This window comes from Pipistrellus kuhlii, unplaced genomic scaffold (assembly GCF_014108245.1).
Source record: "Pipistrellus kuhlii isolate mPipKuh1 unplaced genomic scaffold, mPipKuh1.p scaffold_m20_p_10, whole genome shotgun sequence".
Lineage (NCBI taxonomy): Eukaryota > Metazoa > Chordata > Mammalia > Chiroptera > Vespertilionidae > Pipistrellus > Pipistrellus kuhlii.
The window spans coordinates 24,286,439-24,311,282 of NW_023425405.1; the positions used below are offsets into that span (position 1 = coordinate 24,286,439).

General features: G+C 38.2%; 1 protein-coding gene across 1 annotated transcript in view; it reads left to right on the forward strand.

Moving 5' to 3' along the window:
- CNTNAP2 (contactin associated protein 2) overlaps positions 1 to 24,844 on the forward strand; it is a 1,655,787-nt gene that overhangs the window by 1,029,054 nt on the left and 601,889 nt on the right. The gene's annotated exons all lie outside the window — the stretch shown is intronic.

The following is a 24,844-nucleotide window of genomic DNA, read 5'->3' on the forward strand; positions in this document are numbered from 1 at the left end:
TAGAATCAAAATTAACTTGAGTTTCATATGATGGTCAATTGAAGAAAAGAGAACATTGAAAATAAAAGACAAAGTAAAGGAGGGAATATGAGAGATTGGGAGAGAGAAAATAAGTGAGATAATGTAGGGGACAGGGACTAAATGGAGGATACAGATGAAAGGAAACAGCCCGACATTGATGTCTTTCCCTGGGCATGTCCAGACTTTGATGGCCTGCCTGGCACCTGGCACCCCTCACACACCACTTTAGCTTTATATTCAGTACACATGCATACTGTTAAGAGGCTAAGAATGTTCTAGACCTCCCTTTGGATCTTCAAGTAGACCAACATGTATGGTGTGCTATCTCAAGTATTTTTATAAATTTCATCAGTGCTGAAATGCCCAGTACTAAAAAGGAGGCCAACCCATTTTTAAATTATGATACCCTCCATGATAAACCTCCCTATAAACAAATAGATAAAACAATAATTAGTTTTACATTGATATTATAACAAATTGCCACAAAGTTAGAATCTTAAAACAGCACATGTTTGTTATTTTACAGTTTGGGAGGTTAGAAGTCTGAAATGGGTCTCACTGCATTTACATCAATGGGTTAACGTGTCTGCTTCCTGTTGGAGGATCTAAGGGAGCCTCCTTCCCTTTGTCTTTCCCAGAGACCTGTCCTCCTTGGCTTGTGATCCCTTCCTCTATCATCAAGGCCACACACCACAGCACTCTGACACGGACTGTCCTGCTTTCCTTTCATTTATAAGATCCTTGTTTCTACACTGGGTCCATCCAGATAACCTCCCACCTCAAGATCCTTAATTTAATCTTGTTTGCAAAATCCCTTTTATCAAGTCAGATAACATTTTCACAGGTTCAGGGTTTAGGAGCTAGGATTTGGGAAGAGGGGTGTTATTATTCTGACTATGATAAACATAAATGTCTATGCTGGGATTATTTTAAAGAAAAATTAATAAAGTGAAATACCGCCCCCTCCTCATGTTACACAAGCAGAGGCATTACAGGCATTACAACTATCCAAGCTTCATGAAGTTTTTAGAAGGATCCTTAAATCAATGCTTTTCCCACTGAAGGAAGCCTTTTTTCCATGTCTATAATTTCTTATTACTATTTTAGTCCATGGCTTTGTTTTTTGTTTGTGTTTTTTTTCTTTTTCAAATGTGTTCACTTTTTTATTCTTTATTTCCTTTGCTTTCTTTCTTCATTTCTTTTCCAAGAATACAGGGATCATACCTTGGAACAAAATTTTAAGGGTGTGTGAAACCAAATTGTGAAACCTCAGTAATTTTACCATGAACCCAAACATTTAGCAACCAATCAGGAGGTGGAAGATGCTTTCAGAACATGAATATATGCCCATAGTAGCTCAGATTAAGGATTCCGAGGAGATGGGCACTCAATATGAACAAGTTGATATCTTATTTCTCCCTGCACAACCTCAAATCAAATAGAGCAAGAGATGGTTCCTACTTTGTTGTTGTTTTTTCCCCCCAGAAGAATGATTTTATGTACCACTTTTGCCCTTTAAACATTGTTCTTTGAAGAAAGATATAAGGCAGCTGTGTGTTCCATCTCCTTGGTCTCTTCCTTCATGTCACCCACTTTGTACTTTGTCAGGTAGGTGAATAACCTGCACAGGCATTTGTATTTAACTACCAGGCAAGAATAATACCAGAAAGGAGTGGGAGGGACTACATTTGATACCACTCTTTCCATCCATTGCTAAGAGAAATTGAAGCAGGCTTACTAGTTCTCAAAACTTGTCAAGTGCTTTTGACACTGAGAATTCCAATCTTCCTAACAACTTTTTTTAAAAATCTGAGTTATAATTCATTAAACTATTCCTTTCGTCTCCTATTAATGTGTCTTGTTCAATGTTTCCTTCCTATTTCTGATTCTCAACTTAAATTCATAAAAGAACATGTTACCTGCCCCCTGTTCGTTGCTCCCCTGCCAGCCAGAGATGCCCATCAAAGGGATCAGGAAGGGTAGTTTCCAGTCCTAACCTTTTTTGCTGTCAGAATTCCTCTAACAGAGTAGAAGGAGGCTGAGTGTGAACCCTCAGGGGCATATCATTGAGATAGTCATATTTTCTAGGTCAAATAATATAGGCTGACCAGAGCATTCTAAATGGCAAATGGTGGTGGTGGTGGTGTTTGTAAGGATAGGACAAAAAAAAAAAAAAAGATAGAAATGGATATCAAGAGAAAAACAAAAAAATAATACAAACCTACTCACAAGCCCATGAAACATATTCCAAATCTATAAAATAGTACATGTGAGAGTAGGAATGAGATTCCTCATGGGGAATAAATATGGTCAGATATGTCAGAAGCACATGCAGGATTGATAACATGGGGCTCAGGTGAGTGGGTTGGCAGAAGCTGGTGATAGGAAGTTGGGTATCTTAAAGTTAACTTGATCGTGGGAGACCTGATTTAATAGGGATGTCTGGAATATAGATATCAAGCTTGAGGTAAAGTTTCACACATGAGGATTAAACCAGTGACAAGTGGCATATTTAAGAAAAATATATAATCAACTTGAATACTCCAATAATGGCTTCATGCAGGTTGCTTGAAGTAATGATTTTAACAAGTTTGTGATTTTTAAGGCTAATGTTCATTTTTGCCTCAACCCTAAGTATTAAATAAAAACTAGAATGTGGAGCATGTAGGACACCACATTAAAGATGTGTTTTAGTATGAATTTGACAGTACATTCTAAGATGTGTTTTAGTATGTGCTTCACCAATGAGATTTCTAATGAAAGTGGAAACCTCTTTAAGTTCAGGCATACCGTGCTACCCCGAAAATTAGACATCCTCCAAAAATAAGACTTAGCGCATGGAAAGATAAGACATCCCTGAAAATAAGACCTAGCACAACTTTGGAGAAAAAAATTAATATAAAACACTGTCTTATTTTGGGGGAAACAGGGTAGTAGATAAAATTAGCCTAACTGGTGAGGAGGGGAAAATCGCATGCTTAAATTAATGGTTTTCTACCAGTATGCCAATGTGGTAAGAGGGAATGAAGATATTTCCAAATAGCTTGTGTTTTATGTGTTGTTGTTGTTGTTTTTTTCTTTTGTTTGATATGCATTTGTATTTATTCCCTAAAAATATAGAACATAAATTAAGTTCTTCCTATCATTTATGCACTATCAGCTCTTGAAACAATGGAACACTGTACACTTCTGAGTTCCATGAATTATGAAAGTATGTATTTCTTTTCACATTTTATAGCTCAGGAAACCAAGGTTCAGAAATTTCAGATATCATACCCAAGGTTCTAAAATGTAAAATGTTGCAAAATTGGAAATTCAATCTAAGTCTTCTTGGTCTAGTCTCCATTTGTACACATTTTCTAAAATATAACCACACATAGTAATGTTTCTTACAAAGGAATGTATAAAAGTCCCCCAAATAATGCAAACTCTCATTGAGTTTTTGAAATAGGTCCTGAGAGTCTTGTTATAAGACTATAGTTTGCTTTTACCAGTGGCATCGGAGGCCATATTACATAGCAAAACTTGCTAAAATGCCCATTTTCTCTTACTCATTGGTATCCAGAGAGACCAGTTACACACATGACTGAATGGTAGGTGTTAAACATTAACTATTGAGTCCCCTCATGAAGCCCTTTCATGACAGGAAGGAGCTTTTGTCATGGCTTTGGTTCTTCCCAAAGCTAGGACTTGGCTGGAGGTAGTTTACTTAGGAGGTTATCCTGAGCCCTAGTGAAGGAGTAGAGATAATGGGGCAAGGTTGCAAGTTGCAAGAAAATAATAAAAAGAACTTTGATAAGTAAGTGACAAGTGACTGCTGTCTTCAGCTGGGGATCAATCCCCCTGGAGAGTCTTTGAGAAACCTTTTGGTCCCTGGGGATGCTGAAGCGTTTACTAAAGGACTCCCTGGGAATATTCATTCTGGCACACTTCCTGGTTGCACTTCCTGGCTGAACAGGTGTGCCCAAAGGTCTTTGAAGAGAGGCAGGTGAAGAAGGGAAAATGACATGCTTATATTAATGGTTTTCTTTGTGTGTGTGAGGTGGGAAGCTGTTCTTGTACTTGAAATAGCCTCAGTTGCAGCCGATCTCAGAGTTATGTTGAGGGGATAAAGGAAGCTGTACTGGTCTAGATGGTTTGGGTTGCCAGTGACAACATTCTTTGCTAGGGTCACTTTGGCTTCCTAAGGATGCACGTATAAATCTGTAGTACTGAAGGGTCTCATGCATCTATGATCCCACCTCCCTCAATGTGCCAACTCCTCGCTCTTGCACTGTTCTTCACACACACATCTACCACACACATGTTCACTCACACACACATTCACTCACACACACCCATTCACACCTGTCCACTTACTCATACATGCATTTACTTATACACACATTCACCCACAAATTTATTCACACATTCACACACACAGATTCACTTACACACAAATTCAGATATTCACTCACACATACACATTCACTCTGCTAGGGTGTTATTCTGCATCTAGAAAGGTTCAGAAATCTGGAGAAGGACTGCAAGTAAATTAATAAAGAGACTAGACATGAAATATAAATTTGAAATACATAAGGGAGACCAATGGAGCTTAGCTTTAGTAACTAAGTTCTCTCTCTGACTCTCCTGACCCAGAGCTTTTTATTCACACATTATTGCCCTAAAGCAAAGCAAACACACATATCAAAGGTAAAGTTTGGTAAGCAGTAAAGTATCAGTTTGGGGGAACTGCCTTCAGCTGTTCAGTTGTTTGGCTAGCAGCAGGTAATAACATGTAGATTTTCAGGTCTGGGTAAATGCCCTCAGCTGTCTGGCAACAATACATATCTCCAGCCCTCCTGAAGCCTCAAGGTTCACCAACCTTTTGATGAACTTCTTGGATTTATGACCTGCTAAATTAGTCCCCAGCACACTCACACACACATTCGGACACATACACACTCACAAATAGAACAGCTTTTTTTTATTTTCTGTGTATCTTACCTGTTACTGGTTTAGTCAAGGGAAGACTGACTTGTGTCTTTTACTAACAATTTAATTCCTGGTGAAGGGAACTAAATGACTCCCGTAACTGAGAGTAGGTAGAAAATTGTGTAAACTGCACATGAATGGGTGGGAACTGGAGAGTTAATTTCAAATGCAAATCCCCTACAATATCAACCAATATCCCCTAAAACAACCAGGTGGAAGGGCAAGCAGGACAATCTTCTGTACTTTTAATGCCACTCATTGGATGAGCCCCAAACATCCCATATAACACAGTCGCCATCTGGAAGCTGCCAGATAAGCAAAAGCCAAATCACAGGTCTGAAACTGCTTTTTAGCACAGAAAGTGGAGTACTGTGTCAAAAGTTATGCTAATCTTAAAATAGAAAAGAACCATGTCCATTTTAGAATCAAACAGTGCAGGAAAATGTGTGTATATCAGCATCTTCTACATTATGCTATTGAGATTTGATAGACTGAGTTTAATGGAACAATATCATCAAAATATACTGGAGAATATGAATTGATTTTATTTGTTTATTATTTATTGACTTGAGAGAGAGAAAATAAACATGGATTTGTTGTTCCACTTATTTATGCATTCATTGGTTGGCTCCTATATCTGCCCTGACCAGGGATCGAACTCATAACCTTTTGGTGTATGGGGAGGATACCCTAACCAACTGAGCTACCTGGCCAGGGCTTGGATTGTTTTTATATACATAGTTTTCAGTGAAAAATTCAGCTTTTCTTTCCCAATGCAAATAAAAATTAGCAAATCTATTTGACTAATGTTTCTGTATGTTCTGGTGATCCATTTTGGCTTTTCAAAGTGAACTTTAGCATATTAACACAGAATCTTCTCTTCTTTCCCTCCTCCCCACTTCCTTCCTTTCTTCCATTGTTCATTCATTTATTCATTAATTTCACCATATTACAGGTACAGTGTCACACATGTTGAATAAGCAGTTGACACCATCAGCCCTCTTGGATATGCTCATAAGGCTACAACACATCATCATGTATTTTTCAGGGAACAGCCCCATAACAGACTATCCCCTGAGCAGAGTAACATTGTTTATTACATGGAGCTATCATGGTGATGTTACCCACTACTCCCAAACAAAGTGAGTCATGGTTTAATAAAACAAAAACAAAGTATGTTAATATATTTTTCACATGTTAGCGCTACAGATTTCCATAAAATAAAAACTTCATGCCTAGGCAATTTTATTATGACCTGCTTTCTACAGAGCACGAAATGTTATGTGCTGGATAAAAAATTGTTTTTCTTTTGTTTTTCTTTTGTTTTTCTTTTTTTTTTTTTTTCTTGTTCCGAAATGTTCCATTATGTTGCTAAACATGGAAAATGTTTTCTATCGCTAGGAAATTGTAGGATTCACCCAGTGGATACATTCCCTGTCTGATAAGAGTTTAGCTCTCTCTCTTCCAATCAGTGTTAACATATTTATTCCACCAAGGCCCAGAACAGCATTCAGAACAGTCTGTGGGTTATTCATGATAATGGGGATGCTGGTAACACTGGTGGTAATGACAGTAATAATAGAACTTAAGCCTAGCCTGTGTGGCTCAGTGGTTGAGCATTGACCTATGAACCTGGAGGTCATAGTTCGATTCCTAGTCAGGGCATGTGCCTGGGTTGCAGGCTCAATCCCAGAAGGGGCTGTACAGTAGGCAGCTAATCAGTGATTCTCTCTCATTGGAGATGTTTCTCTCTCTCTCTCTCTCTCTCTCTCTCTCTCTCTCTCTCTCTCTCTCTCCCTTGCTCTTTGAAATCAACAAAATTATATATTTGAAAAATAGAAAGAAAATAGTACTTAACTTCTGTAGCAAGCACTAGAATTCCTAACACAGTTTCTCCTAAACTTTCTCATTTGTTTCTCATAGGAACTCGGGCAGACAAAAAGTTATCATCTTATTTTACTGATGAGGATACTTTGGACAATAGAGTGACATGTACAAGACCACATAGACAATAATGACAAAGCCCTAGCTGGTTTGGAGATACTGCTTTGCTTGCTCTGATCTTAAAACATAAATGAGTGAAAAGTCACCATATAGATTTTCATTCTCATAATAAACTCAAGAGAAGAATGTTATTTCATCTCTGAAATAACTGAAAATTCCAAAATGTTATTGAAAGTCATGAAAAAGAAAAAATCATGACCTTAGTATTTTTACATAAGTGCCCTCCTTTTAAAAATGTTATTGTATTTATTGGGGGGTGACATTTGGTTAATAAAATTATATAGGTGAAAAAGGCAAAGGGATTAAGCAGAGAAAAAGTCTCATAGATATAGATAATAGTATAGTGATTACAAGGGGGAGAGGAGAGAAGAGGTAAAGGGAGAATAAATGGTGCTCTCCTTTCTAATTGAGCCAATTCTTCCCAGAAGGGACTTCCATAAATTTGCTGCAAGTGAGAAAGAAGAATGAGTCAAAGGAACAAAGATTCATTGTACACATTTTTTGTGATGCAGAAATAAGATAAAAGTAAAATATTTACAAACCTGAGTTAAATCTTTAAAGCCTGCCAACAAGTCAAAAAGGAGATAACATATGTATTTTTCATACTTAAAGAAATAGCTTCTTTTTTAATTCTCACCTGAGGTTATGCTTACCAATTCTAGAGAGAAGAAGGAAGAAAGAAAGATACAGAGATGGGAGAGAGAGAGAGAGAGAGAGAGAGAGAGAGAGAGAGAGAGAGACAGAGAGACAGAGAGACAGAGAGAGGTGAGAGAGAAATAATTGGTTGCTTCCTTTATTTGCTTCAATCAGGAATCAAATCCAAAACCTGGGTATATACCCTGACCCAGAATCTAACCCAACACATTTCAGTGCATGGGACAACACTCCAAACTACTGAGCCAAACCAGCTAGGGCAGGAACAAGTTTTACTTATTATTTTTTGAAATCGTATACTCTTCATCCCATTTCCTTAGTGATACTAGGTATGGGAGATACTACTAAATGGGTCAGTAGTTCTAATTATGGTCACAGTTATATTGGATTCAGTAGTAATAATTAGCATGTGCTGCAAACACAATTATGTAATAAACATATTAATACTAATTTAACTGGTACTATAGTTATATATTGTAACATATATTACATAACATATTATGATATATGTTACAGTAAGTATGACAGATGATATTATAGTGTAACTGTGTAGTAACAAGTAGCATTATACACTTTTTGCCATCATCATTGAAGAACTGGAGGTTCAGAGAACTGAACTACACAGCTACTATATATATTAGCCAGCTACTTGGTGGTTTTAAAAGAGATCAGCATGTCCCTGACTTTCTAGCTTATAGAATTATACAGGTTCTATAATTATACAGATCTCATCACCATGGAGCTCAACCTGAATTTTAGGCATTGTGCGGGGCAGTAGTGCTTAACCCTGGTGACTCAAAATTCGGCAACATCAGGGGCCATTTGTGATTGTCACATTGGGAGGGGTTGCTGGCATCTAGAGGTGGGGGCCAATGAAGCTGATAGATGTCCTATCAGGCACAGGAGAGCCCACAACAAAGAGTTACTCAGCCCAAAATGTCAACGGTGCTGAGGTTGAGAAACCCTGGAATAAGCCTATAAGACTGAGTAATAATGGATATTTTTATTTAAATCCAGTGGACATGGTACCATTTAGAATTGTATTTTTGAAGAAGATACAGCTCAGTTTCATCTGGCCTAAGCCTCCGTAGGGTACAGGGTACTCTTTCAAAGAACAAAGATAGGGCAGTCATACTATTCTGAATACTAAAGGGATGTTCCCGCTGATGGTTCTGTGAAGTGACTGACACCCCTGACAGCTCCGAAGAAAATGACTCAAACCTGAGTCTTTTGCAGATAGGCAAAACCAATGGATTTCATAAAAATTAGACCTTTATTTCAAAGATAAGACTTTTAAAGTTTAACATGAAGACAGGTTGCTTTCAGTGCAAAGAGACTGGGAATGAACATTTCAAAGGGCAGCAAGAATTTCCTCTGGCAGTCACAGCCAAGGTGACAGCATTTGTGATAAGTGTTTTGTCCCATTGCCCTGTTATCCTAGTCCTGAAACAGGAGCACCTCCTCATGATTCCTGCTGCTTTTCTCTTCCAGACACTAATGTGGGTTTTCTAAGATTTCAGACACACAGACTATGGATTCAGATATCCCCTCAATCACATAAACTCCAGTCATAGACAGAAGTCCCAGTGGGCACAGTAAGCCTAGTCCTCTTATACCCTCTGTGTCCGTCCTACCTCTCAGCATCCTGTCCCAACAACCAGCACTTAGTAAATACCCAGGGGGTGGATAAATATTGAACTACAGCTAGAAGAAGATTTGATGACAACAGGTGGCCAACATCAGTGTTAAAATCAGCTTGTTAAAAGTGGAATTAAAAGTCACAGTGGAGCCTGACCAGCATGGCTCAGTGGTTGAGCATAGACCCAGGAACCAGAAGGTCACAGTTCCAGTCCCAGAGAAGCTCGGTTCCTAGAGTGGGGCATGCAGGAGGTAGCTGATCAATGATTCTCTCTCATCATTGATGTTTCTATCTCTCTCTCCCTTCCTCCCTGAAATCAATAAAAATATATATTTTTAAAAAGTCACATTTGAAAAAATGTTTAGAGCTTGAAAACAGAGTTGGAAGTGAGCTTCCAAAAGCTGACCTTCTGCATGCCCCTACCACTTTCAGGTTTTTGTTTTCTCAGGTGGAAAATGAGGAGGTTGACAGGATAGCCAGGAAGATTATGATTTCCTCCAGTTTTATATTCTACCATTTCTAAAGGGAAAAAGACATTCAAACTTACTCAAATCCAAGATAACTGTTATGAGATTATTCTTTCATTTCTTTGGAGTTCTTGCTTATGGGCAAAGGTTTTATATTTCCCCTGGAGTTTTAATCTTATGAATTGTAATGGAGTTAAGTTTTTTAAAATATTTAATGTCTTTGTTCTTGTGTGCAGGGATGGGAGGAAAAGAAGACTAAGAGGGTAACAGTAAGAATGCCAATAGTAAGAGTAATTTATAACATTCACCCTCTGTTAGCAAAAGTAGGTTTCCTCAGTCTCCAGCAATGTAGTGTAAAAGACTTAAGGACAAGCCTTGCCAAATTTTTTTTCTATATTCCTTTATCTTCCCATGTAATATAACAAGCGACAGTCCAGATAGCTTTGATCATAGAATTCCAAATAAAGGAAGGCATAACCAGACAGGAAGAGGGAAGTCCATACACAACCATCTCAGCAGGGGAAGAGACAGATCTCTGAAAATCTGTGCATTTGTGTTACTCTACCAGGCAGGAACTGGGCTACCTAAGAAAACTTTTTTTAAATTATGACATTTTACTGAGTTTACATATTAGAATAAAATATCATACTTCTTTCCTCAGCATCTTTAAAATCGATTCCTTCTTTGAAATTTCTTTCCAATGTATTCTTCCTTAACGGAAATTCATCTGTGTTTTCATTTACTAATTCCGCAAATATTTATTGAGCTCTACCATGCACAGCTACTGAGAATGTCGCAGTGAATAAACACAGGTGTGCCTCTGCTCTCAGGAGACTTACTCTCTCTTTCAGAGGAACACAGTAAACAAGCACTGCATCACTCTAACCTGCATTGAGGAAGGAAATGGACCGGATGCCACTTCCTCATGCTCCTCCACAAGGACTGTGTTCATGTCACAGTTACTCTCCTCTGTAGTAGATGGAAGTTCCTAAACTACTGCCAGATCCACCTGTTTTCCTTTTCCAGACCTTATGCTGCCTGCTGCTCCCTCCAAGGCCTTAAATCTGGCCTCCAGCTCTCTATTCTCTTAGAGATGAGTTCTCTCCTCCACCAATGTCACCCTCTGTAACATCTCATAGAAGTCCCATTTACATAGCAGTTCTCTGCCACACATCCAAGAATGCCCACTCTTCCCTATCTTTCTAAATGTTGGCCCCTCATTAAGATCCAACCCAGCTCCCGCATGTGTTGTTCTATTAAAAACCCAGCCCACATGCAGAGCTTCCTTCTCCAGCCTTTTCCCACACACAGGTTAGCCTGTTAGCTCTTAGGCTCCCAGACTTGGAAGAACCACGCTGGCCTTATTGCCCAGCCCTGAATGCTGTGTGGGAAATTCAGTTAGAGTTGCAGATATTACCCTCTCTACTAGTGTTTTTAAAAAAAGTCGGTTTTTAAAAATGTATAAATATACATGTAAATATGCATATCTATAGGGTAGGGAAAAAGTCAGTTTGTAGTTGTTTGTATGAAAAACAATACTATATATATATATATATATATATATATATATATATATCTCCAGCGACCAAATGGCAGACCGCCTGGAATGACTGGTCAACCAGTCGCTATCGTGCAATGATGTGAACTGATCACCAAGGGGCAGATGCTCAATGCAGGAGATGCCCCCTGGTGGTCAGTGAGCTCTCAAAGAGGGAGCAGCCACTCACAGGGCAGGTCCACAGTGGCTCAGCTGACCAAGATGAGTGGTACTTCCACAGTGAGCCGATCCCTACAGGCCACATCCCTCCACCAGTGCACAATTCCGCGCACCAGGCCTCTTGTTAACAAATTATAATATAAGAATAAACTCTGTGTTTTGCATTCTCACAACTGTAAGCCTACTTTTGCCCCACCCTATAGAATATATGTGTATTTATATAATACTAGTGGCCCGGTGCATGAAATTCATGCATGGGGAGAGGGGTACCCCACAGCCCAGCCTGCATCCTCTTCAATCTGGACCCCTCGAGGGATTTCAGGCTACCAGGATGATCAAGGGAAGGGACCAGCCCCATTACCCCGCTGCTGCAGCAACTGCAGCCACCAAGGTGTTTTCATCAGCACGGACTCTAGTCCCTTCACTGTGAAAAAATGACAACTTTCTTTAGGCATTTTCAAAATGTATCTTTCATAATATATGACTTTTTTTTTTCTCCTCACCTGAGGATATGTTCCCATTGATTTTTAGAGTGTGGAAGAGAGAGGGAGAGACAGAAACATCAATGTGAGAGGGACACTTTGATTGGTTGCCTCCTGCATGAGCCCTGACCATGGGTGTCAGGCTGGGTTGCATGCAGGGACCCCTGGGCCGCCTGCAGCAGTGTCCACCAGGGTCTCCACACACCCCAGAAGCCAGCAGCCAAGCCCCCATTGTGGGTGTCGGGCTGGGTGCATGGATCCAAACCGCTGCTTGGTGCTGGAGCATTCCCAAGCAGCTGGGGCATTATGGCGATGCAGGAATGTTCCTGCCCCGCCTCAGCCACTTGGCACCTGCATCCATCTGCTCTGAGTGGTTAGGTGGCCATCTTTGTTTGGGTTAATTTGCATATTTGCTTTAATTGGCTCTGGGCATAGCGAAGGTATGGTCAATTTGCATATTTCTCTTTTCTTAGTATAGATATTCTAACAGTGATTAATTATTTTTTATTTTATTTTACTTTTATCCTCAACCAAGGATATGTTTTTATTTATTTTAGAGAGGAAGGGGGAAAGAGAGATAAACATAGATTGTTGCCTCCCATATGCACCCCAACTGAACTCACAATGTGTGTGTGTGCCCCGACAGGGAATGGAACCTGAAAACTTTTAGTATATGGGAAGATGCTCTAACCAATTGAGCTACCCGGCCAGGGGTAAATTATTTTGGTTCTTCTCTTAAACATTCACAAGCAAAGAGCTTTGAATAAAAATTTGTCCTTCAGCTCTTATTAAATCATAAAAAAATTAAACACCCAATGACAAAACTCATCAATTATATATATGATTAATATTAATTTATTTTGATACATGTTTCACTGAAACAAAGTATTATTCTCAACATAAATGTGGTGCTGACTGCTATCAAACATGTTCTCTAGAAGGTGCCACAATATGATTTTATATTTATCTCCACTATTTTTAAAACTGAATCTTTAACCATCACTATAGCTTCACAACTAAAAATATCTCTGTTGCAAACACAATTAAGTCACTATTTTATTACAGGATGATGATCTTGGTCAAGTGGGATTTTCAATCAATTACAAGTAAAACATGCCCTAACTAATTTGGTTCTGTGGCTAGAGCGTTGGCCTGCATTCTGAAGGGTCCCAGGTTCAATTCCAATCAAGGGCATGTACCTTGATTGCGGGCAGACCCCCAGTAGGGGTTGTTGTGCAGGAGGCAGCAAATCAATGTTTCTCTCTCACCAATGTTTCTAACTCTCTATCCCTCTCTTTTCCTCTCTGTAAAAAATCAATAAAATATATTTTAAAAATAAATAAGTAAAAGCAAAACATATGCACTTGTCACAGCATGTCTCCTATTTGCCAGCTGTCCAGAGATCCATGTCATACAGTTTGGGACTGCATTGGGTGTTATGTTTTGATTCTGCAAATAGATCCTCTACACAACTGAGACAGAAAAGACGTTTTTTAACATTTTTTTTTCCTTTTCCTCACAGTACCTGACATGCTAGATGCTAGCCAAGGATTTCTGGAATATATATTTTTTTCTGTTTCTTTCATTATTTCTTCTTATCTGAATTTCAAGTAATTCATTCACAGACCTTTATAAATCTCCCAGAAAAGTGAGTTAGTGATTATTTTTTTGATCCTGATTTTCTGGACAAATATTTACTGGAGCCAATAAGACCTTTCAACAGAGAACTCTTCAAAATGACAAAAGTCAAATTTAAGATAACGAAGAGAACATAGAAATTATGGTAATCCTAAAGGCCAAGCAGTGGTTTAAGAAAGCTGAATAAAGAGTGGTTGTTGACAATGAAAATTCCCTCGGTGCAGACAATTATTTGAAGAGTACATCTTTTTCAGACTATTTACAACTGTCTCCAACAGTGATTGTATCCATGTTAGTAAATCAGTAAAAGAAATTGCCTACCATTTTTTTGAAATTTTCATAGAGGAACCTGTATTTTGGCATTTTCAGGGGGAATACGCTAAAAACAAATTCATTGATCCTCAACAGAAAACCCTGATACCACTTCTATGCCAGTTTCTTTCTTGATATCTTAACTCTTTTTCCTATTTAGTTTTATCAACTAAAGGCTTTATAGTTAATGGATGGTATGTATTTTTCCTTCTCTAACTGTCCTCTGTGAAGATCCAACTGTCCTTTTCAATTGGTGAATTGATAACAACCTATGACAAAGAAGAAAATTCATGGATTTGTTTTCATTCTTATGATTGGTTATCTTCCCTGACCCCTCCATTCTCCAACAATCAACCAGAGATGGAGTCTTAACAGCCCCTAACAATTAAGCACTTGGAATATATACTTTAGCACTAAGCCTTTGTGAGGGTAGCTGAGACTCTATTGGCCTCTAAACATTCCCCTTACTCTATATGCACAATGCCTGAAGTTTACTAGCAGTTAACTAGAGTACTTTGGCTTCTAAATATTGCCTTTTAAGAAAAGCCCAAGAAAAATTATTTGGGGCTATTCGCCATCATGATGTGAATTAGCTTGTTAGATCTCTTATCTCTGTGGCAAAAACTAAAGAATTGAATAAAGAGCTAGAAATTCATAAGGGATGAGATGTATTAATCAGGGGGGAAGGGGAAAAAATTTGGAGGAAAATAGGCTATTTGTGGAGGAGTGCCCAGATGGCAGTGGCATAATGGGGTAAGAGGAGATAACGGAGAATTGCTATGCAAGTTTACTGAGAGTTAGTCCTGCTTACAAGTGACTGCTATGAAAAGCATTTAAGAACTCCTTATGTTTTAATGAGAATTAAATCTTAAGTTAATTTCAAAGAATCATTAAACAATTAAATTGAAGATAGTTCATGTCATGAAAAGGCCTCTGTGGCTTGTTCTGAGGGACCAAAAGGAAGAATTAGGATCCATGGAAATAAGTTCTAGGGGTCTGATTTCAGCTCGGTGTGAAAACTTTGGAACAATTAGAACTGTTTTTTAAAAAAATTAAACGTATTGGGGTGACATCTTATCTAATAAAGAGGGGAACATGCAAATTGACCATCACACCATCACAAAGATGAAGACACCCATAACCACAAGATGGTAGCTCCCAGTCCCCTCAGCCCTGCCAGAGTTCCCCATTCCTTTCAGCCCTAATGGGGGAGGAGGAAGGAGGCAGATGGCAGGCACAAGGTGCAACTGGACCCTCCCTCAGCCCCCCAGCCACCCAGTTTTGGCCCAAGGTGCAGGCAAGCCTTAGATGTTGGCTGCCCAGCTGCCCAGGGTGGGCCTGAGTTGCAGGCAAGCCTCAGATGGCAGCTGCCCAGCTGCCCAGGGCCACTTGAGGATCAGGTAACCAGGGCTGGCCAAGCCTTGCACTGTCGGCAATGGCAGCAGCAGAGTTGTGATGGAGGCTTCGCCTTCCCCTGATTGCTGGGTTGCCTCCAGACCCTGAGGGCTCCTGGATTGTGAGAGGGGGCAGGCCTCAGTTTTGGACTTAATATTGATTTTAAGTTACCTAAGATGTTCCTTCTATTTAAGAATGATTAAATGCCCTGACAAGCATTGCTCAGTGGTTAGAGCGTAGGCCTCTGAACTGGAGGGTTACAAGTTTGATTCCCAGTCAAGGGCACATACTTAGGTTGCAGGTTCAAAACCCACCCTTTGGTTGGAGCTTCTGTGGGAGGCAACCATTGGATGTGTCTTTCTAAAACATCAATGTTTCTCTCTCACTCTCTCTCCTCTATCCCCTTCTCCCCCGCTTCCTTCCACTCTCTCTAAAAATCAATGGGAAATTATCCTCACTTCTTGGGTGAGGATTTAAAAAAGAATAATGATTATAAATTATATATGAATTGATAAACCAATATGTTTTTTAATTACTTAAAAGAAGAAAAAAAACTAAGTGAAGTTCTTATTCACCTTTAGTGTGCTACATATCATTTTTTCCAGGGTAATGACCTTAAATAATATTATGACTAACATTCTAATAGCTAATAATTATACAGAGCTCAATAAGTACGAGGCTCTCTAAATGTTTATTACTCACAAAATTCTATAAGAGGTAATATTACCACCTCTGTTCTGCAAAGAAGGGAACTGAGCCACACGGGGTAAGTGCTCTGCTCAGGTTTACAGAGCACATTGATAGGGAAGCCAGCCAAGAGTCCAACTCTTCTGGCCCCAGAGTTCAGAGTTAATAATATCACTGCCCATTCACTAGCACCCTGTTGAGAAGTCATTGAGATAATCTCAGAATATTACTAATGACCAAATGAATTGAGATTCTGGAATGCTTACCTATGACGTGTTTTACCCCATCATCAAAAATTTGTACAGACCAGGGAAGTAAATCAAATGTCAAAACAGACTTAAAAGCCAACAACAATTGTTTTATGACTCCAATGCAGAAATAATATCAACTTCCAGCTGCAATCAAGTAGAGATTAAGATCAAGTCAAAACCCTTTATTTATTTAATTTTTGCATATCATCATTCATGTTTTAAGGAATAATCATAAACAACAGGGTTACAGAGTTTTGGAGCTACAACTGGCCCTAGGGCTTGTCCATTTCTTCCTTCTTATTATAGCAATGAGGATACTTGTTTCTACTGAAAGGATCTTGTTTCAAAACTATGCCGTGGCCAAATAACTGTTCTTCCTGACTCCACTGTTAGTGCTCTCATGCCTAGTCTTCATATTATCACCAAAGGGGATTCTTAACCCTACTTGATCATCTCATCTTGCTTTGAAACTCATCACAGTGCTTCTCATTACTCTCAGGCTAAGTCAAAGTCCCGAAATTAAAGCACTAGTTATTTGAAAATTGGTCCATGGTTGATTCTCATCTCAACTCCTCCTACTTGCTGGTCTTGGAAATCTGGATTGCAGTCTCTCTGGATGTCCCTCAGCACCACTACCCCCTACCCCCTCACCCCCGCACCACCCTCTCACTGAGCATCACACTCTTGAGCCTTTTGCACATCCTATTTTTGCTTATACAGCCCTTTATCTGCCCTGAGCTGGTAACTTCCACCTTATCCTTCAGAAAGCAAAAATATCTCATAAGGGAAAATGACACTAACCTAGCGATCAGAATTGTTTTGTTTTGTTTGTTTTGAAAACACCCACCATATTACCAACTGATGACACAGTAAGAGTAATTTTATTTCTATGTGAATAAGAAGTGCAGTTAGAATTTGGACAATAGTAGCAGGACATCTCAAGTAATAATGTAATAAGGAATTATGGTTTATAAAACAGGAAACCAACAAGTTAATGAAACAGGGTTTCCTGGGATCATTTGGTGAGAGTCTCATGTTGTCAGGGCATCATCCAGTGATGGATGTGGGTAATTTTAAAACCTGAGTCAGCAAGAAATAGCAATTATATTTAATGTAGTATAATTATGGAAGCAGAAAGCTTAATATGCAATAATTTTTAGAGTGATTTTCACTGAAAATGTTTAAAATAAAATTAGTTTTAGAGTTTAAAAGAATGAAAATAGTTCATCGGTTCACTTATGTTAGAGTTTGTATGATAGATGGGTAATGTGATAACAGATAGATTCAAGTACTGGTCTAGTAATGGACACTAAATAAATGAGTGACTATAGGTGAGTAAGGCTTTTGGTGTATTTGACTCTCAGAGCAAGGTTAATATAGTGGCTAAGAACAGAAGCCATAGTCTCATGTTCAATTCTGGCTTCATAACTTGTATCCTAAGTAGTTATTTTGATCTCTCTGAGCCTCAGTTGTCCTCATTTGTAAAATGAAAAGAATAATACATACCTTACAGGATTACTATGAAAATCAAATGGCACATTGCATGAAATACACTCATCTAAAAATATGATGCATAGTTAGAGCCCAAGTAGCTGTTGTTGTTATAATTATTATAATTAATTACAATGAGGTAGCTAGATTAGATGACACCAAGGTCTTCTCAATCTCTAAAATTCTATAGTTCTGTAAACATTTCATTTCCAAAGGATGTTGGGTAAATGAGATTTCACTGTATGTATATAGGACAAGAAATCAATACAGCCAGTTTTCAGTTGTGCACTGTAAGGTAAGCTGAGCAGAGCTTGTATTTTTCACCACTTTGGTTACACTCAATATATTTCTATTTGATCTTGAACCACATAGAGCTTTAAAGAAGAATATTTTCTTTGTCAAATTGTGTTTATTAATTAAAATGAGTGTGGCCTTTTGGTGTTTGCCAAGGGAAAAGAAATGGAATGATGCTAGATGGTGTATATGTGGTATCTCACCTAATCACTAGCTATTTAGATGAAATCATCCAGCAACTTATTGGGTAATAGAAAAAATAAGGCAGGATAATACAGTTTCAGCCCAGAATGGATGTGCCTGTACCCAAGAGCCAACATCACACCATCTTCTCCCAAAGCTTTTTGCAGTTTCAGGTGACTCTGGTCCACATGTGCCTTGAAATCCTATGAGTGGAAAAATATCTATCAAGTGATTTTCCCAGAGGTACCTTAATTTTGAAAATGGCCTTACCAAAAAGTGATGTCTAATTAGAATTCCATGGGCATAATGGCTACAGCTCAGCACAGGAAAGTCTAATTATCTACATCTCATTTATCATTTAAAAGTGCTTCCCCATCTACCACACATGTCATCATTTAAAGTAGATAGGTACCTCTTCTTTTTCTTCTTCCTTTTTAAATGAAGAACTTGTTCAGTGGAACATTTAAACTACTCAAAAGTAAATAGCACCCCCAATAGCAGACAGAACGGCAGTGTTGTGGGGTCGAACCCTGGGTTCAAAATAAGACCACCGGAGGCTGCTGATTGATTAAAAAAAGCAGGCAAGGATTTATTGAACTGGCCAGCGTGGCTGCAAGAGCACCACATGCAGGTGGCCACACTCAGGACCACACTGTTCCAGGTGTAGGCAGTCTTTTTAAAGGTCCAAACCATAAGAATTTTCCTTTGTTCTAATTTCTAAATTCTAAAGGTTGGGAACAGCCTGAAGGGTCGTTCCCAGCCATATCCTATCCTGCTGGACATTGGAATGTGGCCCTATCTTGCAATAGCCAATAATAGAGAAGCAGAGCTCAGCAGTTAATCTCTAAAGGTTATCTTCAGTTTTTACCCCTGAAGGTACTGAGTCAGTGGGAATCAATCTCCTGTAGTTCTGGTCCCAGGCACAGGAAAATTGCCTTAGCCTCCAGGTCTCTACCTGGAAGCTGAGGTATCTACCCTATGTTTAAGCAGGTGCAGAAGCCAGAACAGCAGGGTTAAAATTCAAATAGCAGTTTTTACCCAAGTATGGTTGCTACCATATTTCAGGCAGAAGCTTGTGCTGGCGAACAAAAAGAAACATCACCTGAGAAGGCAGAGCACCTGTTGGAGTATAGTTGTCCACTCACTGACTAGCTGTGTGATTTGGGTAAATTATAGAACCTTTCTGAGCTTTCCTTTCTTCATTTGTAAACTGGGAATAATCAGAGGAAATAATCATAGAGCTAAAGCTTCAGAGTCCCTCACTTGTGTAGGGTATGTTCTCGTGGTCACATGTTCATGTGAAATGTATAAGGATAAGATATCTTATACCTGCAACAAGCCAAGACTTCCCTCTCTCCAATTTCTCCCCATCACATATTAGCATTAGCTTACTTTAGAGTACCATAACACTTTGTGGTGTTTGGGTGAGGAGAGATTGAGTTGGGGATACAGTACATTTGAGCTGAGTGACTTATTTATGAGATCAGTGATCATTTCTGTATATTAAGTTATTGCTGGTCTAGGAATAACTACTGACCATACTCCAACTTCCCATTTACATACCAATATTATTTTCATTTGATATGAATATTTTTTCTTAAAGAGAGCCTCCAAAATATATTAATATCAGGCTCCAGAAATTCTGGATCTGCTCTGAAGATGGTAACACCTACCTCATACCACTGTAATAAAGATGAATATGGAAGATTTTTTAAGGCATTTATAAAAGTGAAGATGTAGGTGGTGAAGAAGTTCACCTAGATTGGCTGTTGCATATATTGTTGTTGTTGTTCTTCTTCTTTTTTAAAAATATATTTTATTGACTTTTTACAGAGAGGAAGGTAGAGGGATAGAAAGTTAGAAACATCAATGAGAGAGGAACATAGATCAGCTACCTCCTGCACACCCCCCACTGTGGATGTGCCCACAACCAAGATACATGCCCTTGACCAGAATCAAACCTGGGACCCTTGAGTCCACAGGCCACCACTCTATTCATTGAGTCAAACCAGTTTCAGCTTCTTCATCTTCCTCTTTTCACTACCCCAAATAGAGAAGATCAAGCACAGATTAACAGAAAATATGGTGCCAATGAAAAAAAGACAGAAGGAAAATCAAGAAAATAATTATCTTAAATTATCAGAAGACTGGCATGGAGTAACATCATTGGGAAGTAGCAATCAGAGGGGTCCTGCTGTCCTCCTTCTGGAAAACTTCTGTTCATCCTTTAAAACTCAGCTTAAAGTGAATTCACAAATGTAGACTTCCAGACTGTCCAAAACCAATTTAACCAATCTGTTATTACAGTCTCATGACATTTTGTCTATATCTCTTTTGTACACTTAGCAAATTGTACATTATTTTATCTCTCAACATGTCTGCTCCATAATTAGATAACAAATTCTGCTCACTTTTATTAAAAAAAAAATTCTAGTACAAAGTATAGTAATAGATCTATTATCACATTAGTAGATCTCAATTAATTAATTAAATTGCAGTAGGAAAGGAAGAAGGACCTGTTTCGTGCAGAGTCATATTGAGAGAGAGGAATATAGTCTCTGAGACATCTTGAGTCAATGTTCTTATTCTCATTATGGAAACAGTGAAAATGAGAGTGAGAATGTTAGATAGGAATTGGGGATTAAGTAGATGGAGCAAGAGACAACAGGCAACTCTCATAGGAACTGAGTCATAAATGGGATTGCCAAGCTCCATTGTGAAGCCTTAGGAAAATAGGGAACCAAGTGTTTGTAGGATGCCCATATGTTTTTATAGGATTTTTATTTTTTACCTCCTCATTGTCTACTATAACTTGAAAGTAATAATGAAGAAAATACAGGTAAATCTTGCCTAGACTGAGTAATGAAATACAGGATAATTTGATGTTCTGTGGAGTGAAGATCTAAGAATAGCAGGAATGGATATTGATATCATTAAGGAATATGGCAGTCATGATAATATAAAGTCACAAAACTGTAGTTTTCTGACCATCATTATGAAAGTCTGGATTATTGTTTTATTTGAAGTAGAAACTTGGAATCAGTGTGAAACTGGAGGGACTCAGGGGTGGATCAAACAAAAGGCAGAATTGGGATGGGAATGAGGAGAGGGAGAATAGAAATGAAGTAATAAATATAGATTTTACTCTTATTGCAAAAATATTGCTTAATAAACTGATTAGTCATATAAAAGAACTATGAGCTGTTGTGTTGTTTTTTTTAATAAAAAAAATCAAAAAACTTTTCCCCCCCTAAATCACCTGTTTCCCTTGAGACTTGAACAGGTAAATGAACCCAGGATGATAATAAAAAAAAAATCTCATACAAAAATTATATTCATGGAAATATCATGACATAATATTAGCATGCAAAATATCTTTGTTTAAATCCACACTCCACCACCATCATTTTCTGTGTGCCCTTAATGAAACAATAGTTCCTTGGGGAAATAATATGGTCAGGGCATTTATTCAAGCTTTAAAAAGTTAACCAAAGAAACAGAAAACATATGAGGTTAATATTCAAGTGTTAATGAGGACTTAGTTATTATGAAGCTTACACATGTCCTAATTAAAAATAATTGTATGGTCCTGGAATAGGGAGCTTTAACATGGGGAGGTCTCAAGGCCACTCCCGCCTCTCTGAACTTCAGCTTGGGTGTCACTCAATAGTTAACTTTAATGGGAATAATGAGATGCTGAGAAAACTAGTTTCTCCAACCAAATGCTCCTGAAGCTGATTCAGGTGAGAAAATAAATTCCATAGTTTCAAATGAGAAATACATGGGTGGGCATAAGTAGATTAATGATGATGATGTTAATAATAATAAGTAATACAATAATTGATTAATAAATAATTGACCAGAACTGAGCCTGGGATCCTTCAGTCTGCAGGCCAACACTCTATCCACTGAACCAAACCATCTAGGGCACAATTTACTTTTTAACAAATTTCAGCCTTGGCCACTCCTAGCAATCTGTGCACTTTAGAAGATAATAACAGGAAGGATGGATAGCACATGTGTGATGGTCTCTCTCAAAGCATGAGGTGTACAAATGAGCAGCAGAGCCTTTCTCAGCTTACCAGAATCAGCAAAGTTCTAGGGAGCTGTTACTTTGTACTGTGCAGAGCACCCTGTATAAGCCCTTGCACATAATGGGCCAGAAATAGCTATTTTATCAGGAAGATGTTTCTGTCTTAAAGGTAAAGTAAGGGAACATGGTGGGGAGTTGTCCTTCCTATCACTTAGAGAAAGTTGAAAAAGCTCAGAGCTGGGGCAAGGGGAACTTGGCTCAGTTAGTTAGTTGGAAACTCTGGGTCTGTGTAAGTTTCCTTGAGCTGCTATTCTACAAACTACCACAACAGGGCAGCAACAGATTTATTGCCTTAAAGTTCTGAGGCTAGAAGTCAGAAATCAAAGTATCTGCAGGATTGGTTTTCCCTGAGGCTGTGAGGGAAAATCTGTCCTTGATTTTCTATCAGCTTCTGCTGGCCTCAGGCACCTCTTAGTTTGCAGTTGGCATTTCCCTGTGTCTTTCCTTTATAGACATTTGTCTCTATGTCTAAATGTCCCCTTTTTGCAAGGATACTATTCAAGTTGAATTAGCTCTAACTCTAATGACATCTTAACTTAATCATCTTCCAAGAAGATTACAGTCATAGGTACCAGGAATTAAAGCTTCATTGTCTTTTGGGGGAACACATTTCAACCCAAAGCAAAGTCTTTTCTGAATTATTACTATTTGTGTGAAAAGTGAAGTCATGACACCAAATCCCAGATCTGTGCTTCCTGCCCCATTCTTGGGTGAATGCTTTTATTTCTTAGTAGAATGTTATTTTTTAATCATATCTTCCATAGCCCCTTATCATAGTCTTCTAATTAATATTTATTTTTATGACCTTTTATTTACATAGCTGCCAAGAGATATTTCTTAAACATGAAATTAATAATGTTACCATCTTATTTTGTGCTTTCTGTTCTGTGGTTAAAGAGTAATATAAATGCCTTAGGATGGTCAACAAAGCCTTTATTGTCCAATTATGCACTTAAAAATGTGAAAACAAATTTTAAATGGAAAATCATAATAGATTTGATAACACAAAATAAGATATTTATATGTCCAAAATGCCTTACTTAAGGTTATAAAGAAAAAAGAAAAAAAAAAGTAAAAAAAAAAAAAAAAAGAATGAGGAAAAATGTGACAGAACCCAGATTTATTTTGATTTGTATTATAAAATAATTTAAGTGAATAGAAAAAATGCTGACAAAACATTAATGGGCACAAGTTATAATTATGTACCTCAAAAAGAAAAAAAACACTTCTGTATATTTGAAAATAAATTTTCCAACTATTAATAAAAAAATAAAATAATGGCAAGCTTTCTTTTTTGCTATTTCAGTAAGAAACTACTTTATCTTTTTTGTTTTGTTTTAAATCAGTCTAGCCAATGATGGTGAGATTTCATTAACAAGCAAAATTGTTGACTTTATATTCTCAAGAACCTGAAATTGACTGTCAGAATTTAGACCTTATTTCATGAAAGCAGAGAGTGAGGGGGTATGGAATCCCTGATAATCACCAATAAATCGTGGCCCTTCTTAATCCTGTACTCTACTAGTTCTATTAACTGTCATATCCTTGAAGGAGGGCTAGAAAGAAGGAAGGAGATGGACTTAGCATTCAAAAAGAGAAAGAAATTCAAGCTCCCCAAGTTTGCAACTGGAGGCAGAAGAATAAGTTATATCCTTTTTTATTATTTGCTACTTTTCCCAAATTCACCCAAAGAATGTAAATTCTTTTTTTTAATATATATTTTATTGATTTTACACAGAGAGGAAGGAAGAGGGATAGAGAGCTAGAAATGTCAATGAGAGAGACACATCGACCAGCTGCCTCCTGCACACCCCCTACCAGGGGTGTGCCCACAACCAATGTATATGCCCTTGACTGGAATTGAACCTGGGACCCTTCAGTCCACAGATAGATGCTCTATCCATTGAGCCAAACTGGCTTTTTATAATCAGAAATAATCCTATTTAAAAGATAACATGAATCCGTCTTAACCATTAAAAAAAAAAAAAAAAACTTCCTCTCTTGAAGTTAACAAAATCTATCAATTTTATTCTATTTTTTCCCCTTCATGCTTCAAACTCCTTTAATAGCAGAGCCCCTATTTTATTACACAGACATGTTCCTTTCCTCATAGGCTGGTTTCTACAAATACCTCCACCTTGAACAGTTTAAAAAGTCTCCCAAATCTGTTCCCTAAATTCATTGCCGTTCTCTCCCTGCAGCAGTTCAGACTCTTGGGCATTCTCCTTCTCCCTAGGAGTATTTTCTCCTTTATATTTTGCCATTACTATAGTCATTCTTTAATTGCTGAGACTGACCAGCAGACCCTGAGCAACAGATGAATGGATTACTCTGACACACATTTCTGTGAAAGAAAAGGCTAAGGGGCTGCTTGGCAGGAGGCACCAAAACAGCTCCAATTGCCTGCCTCCTTGGGCTTTTATTGTAAAAACAACTTGAACTAAAATTAACCTCTAGATACAACCAGCAGGGTAAGTATCCTTGAGAAAGCACATGCTTCTACAAAGTCGGGTTTAAAGACCAAACATAGAGATTCCAACAA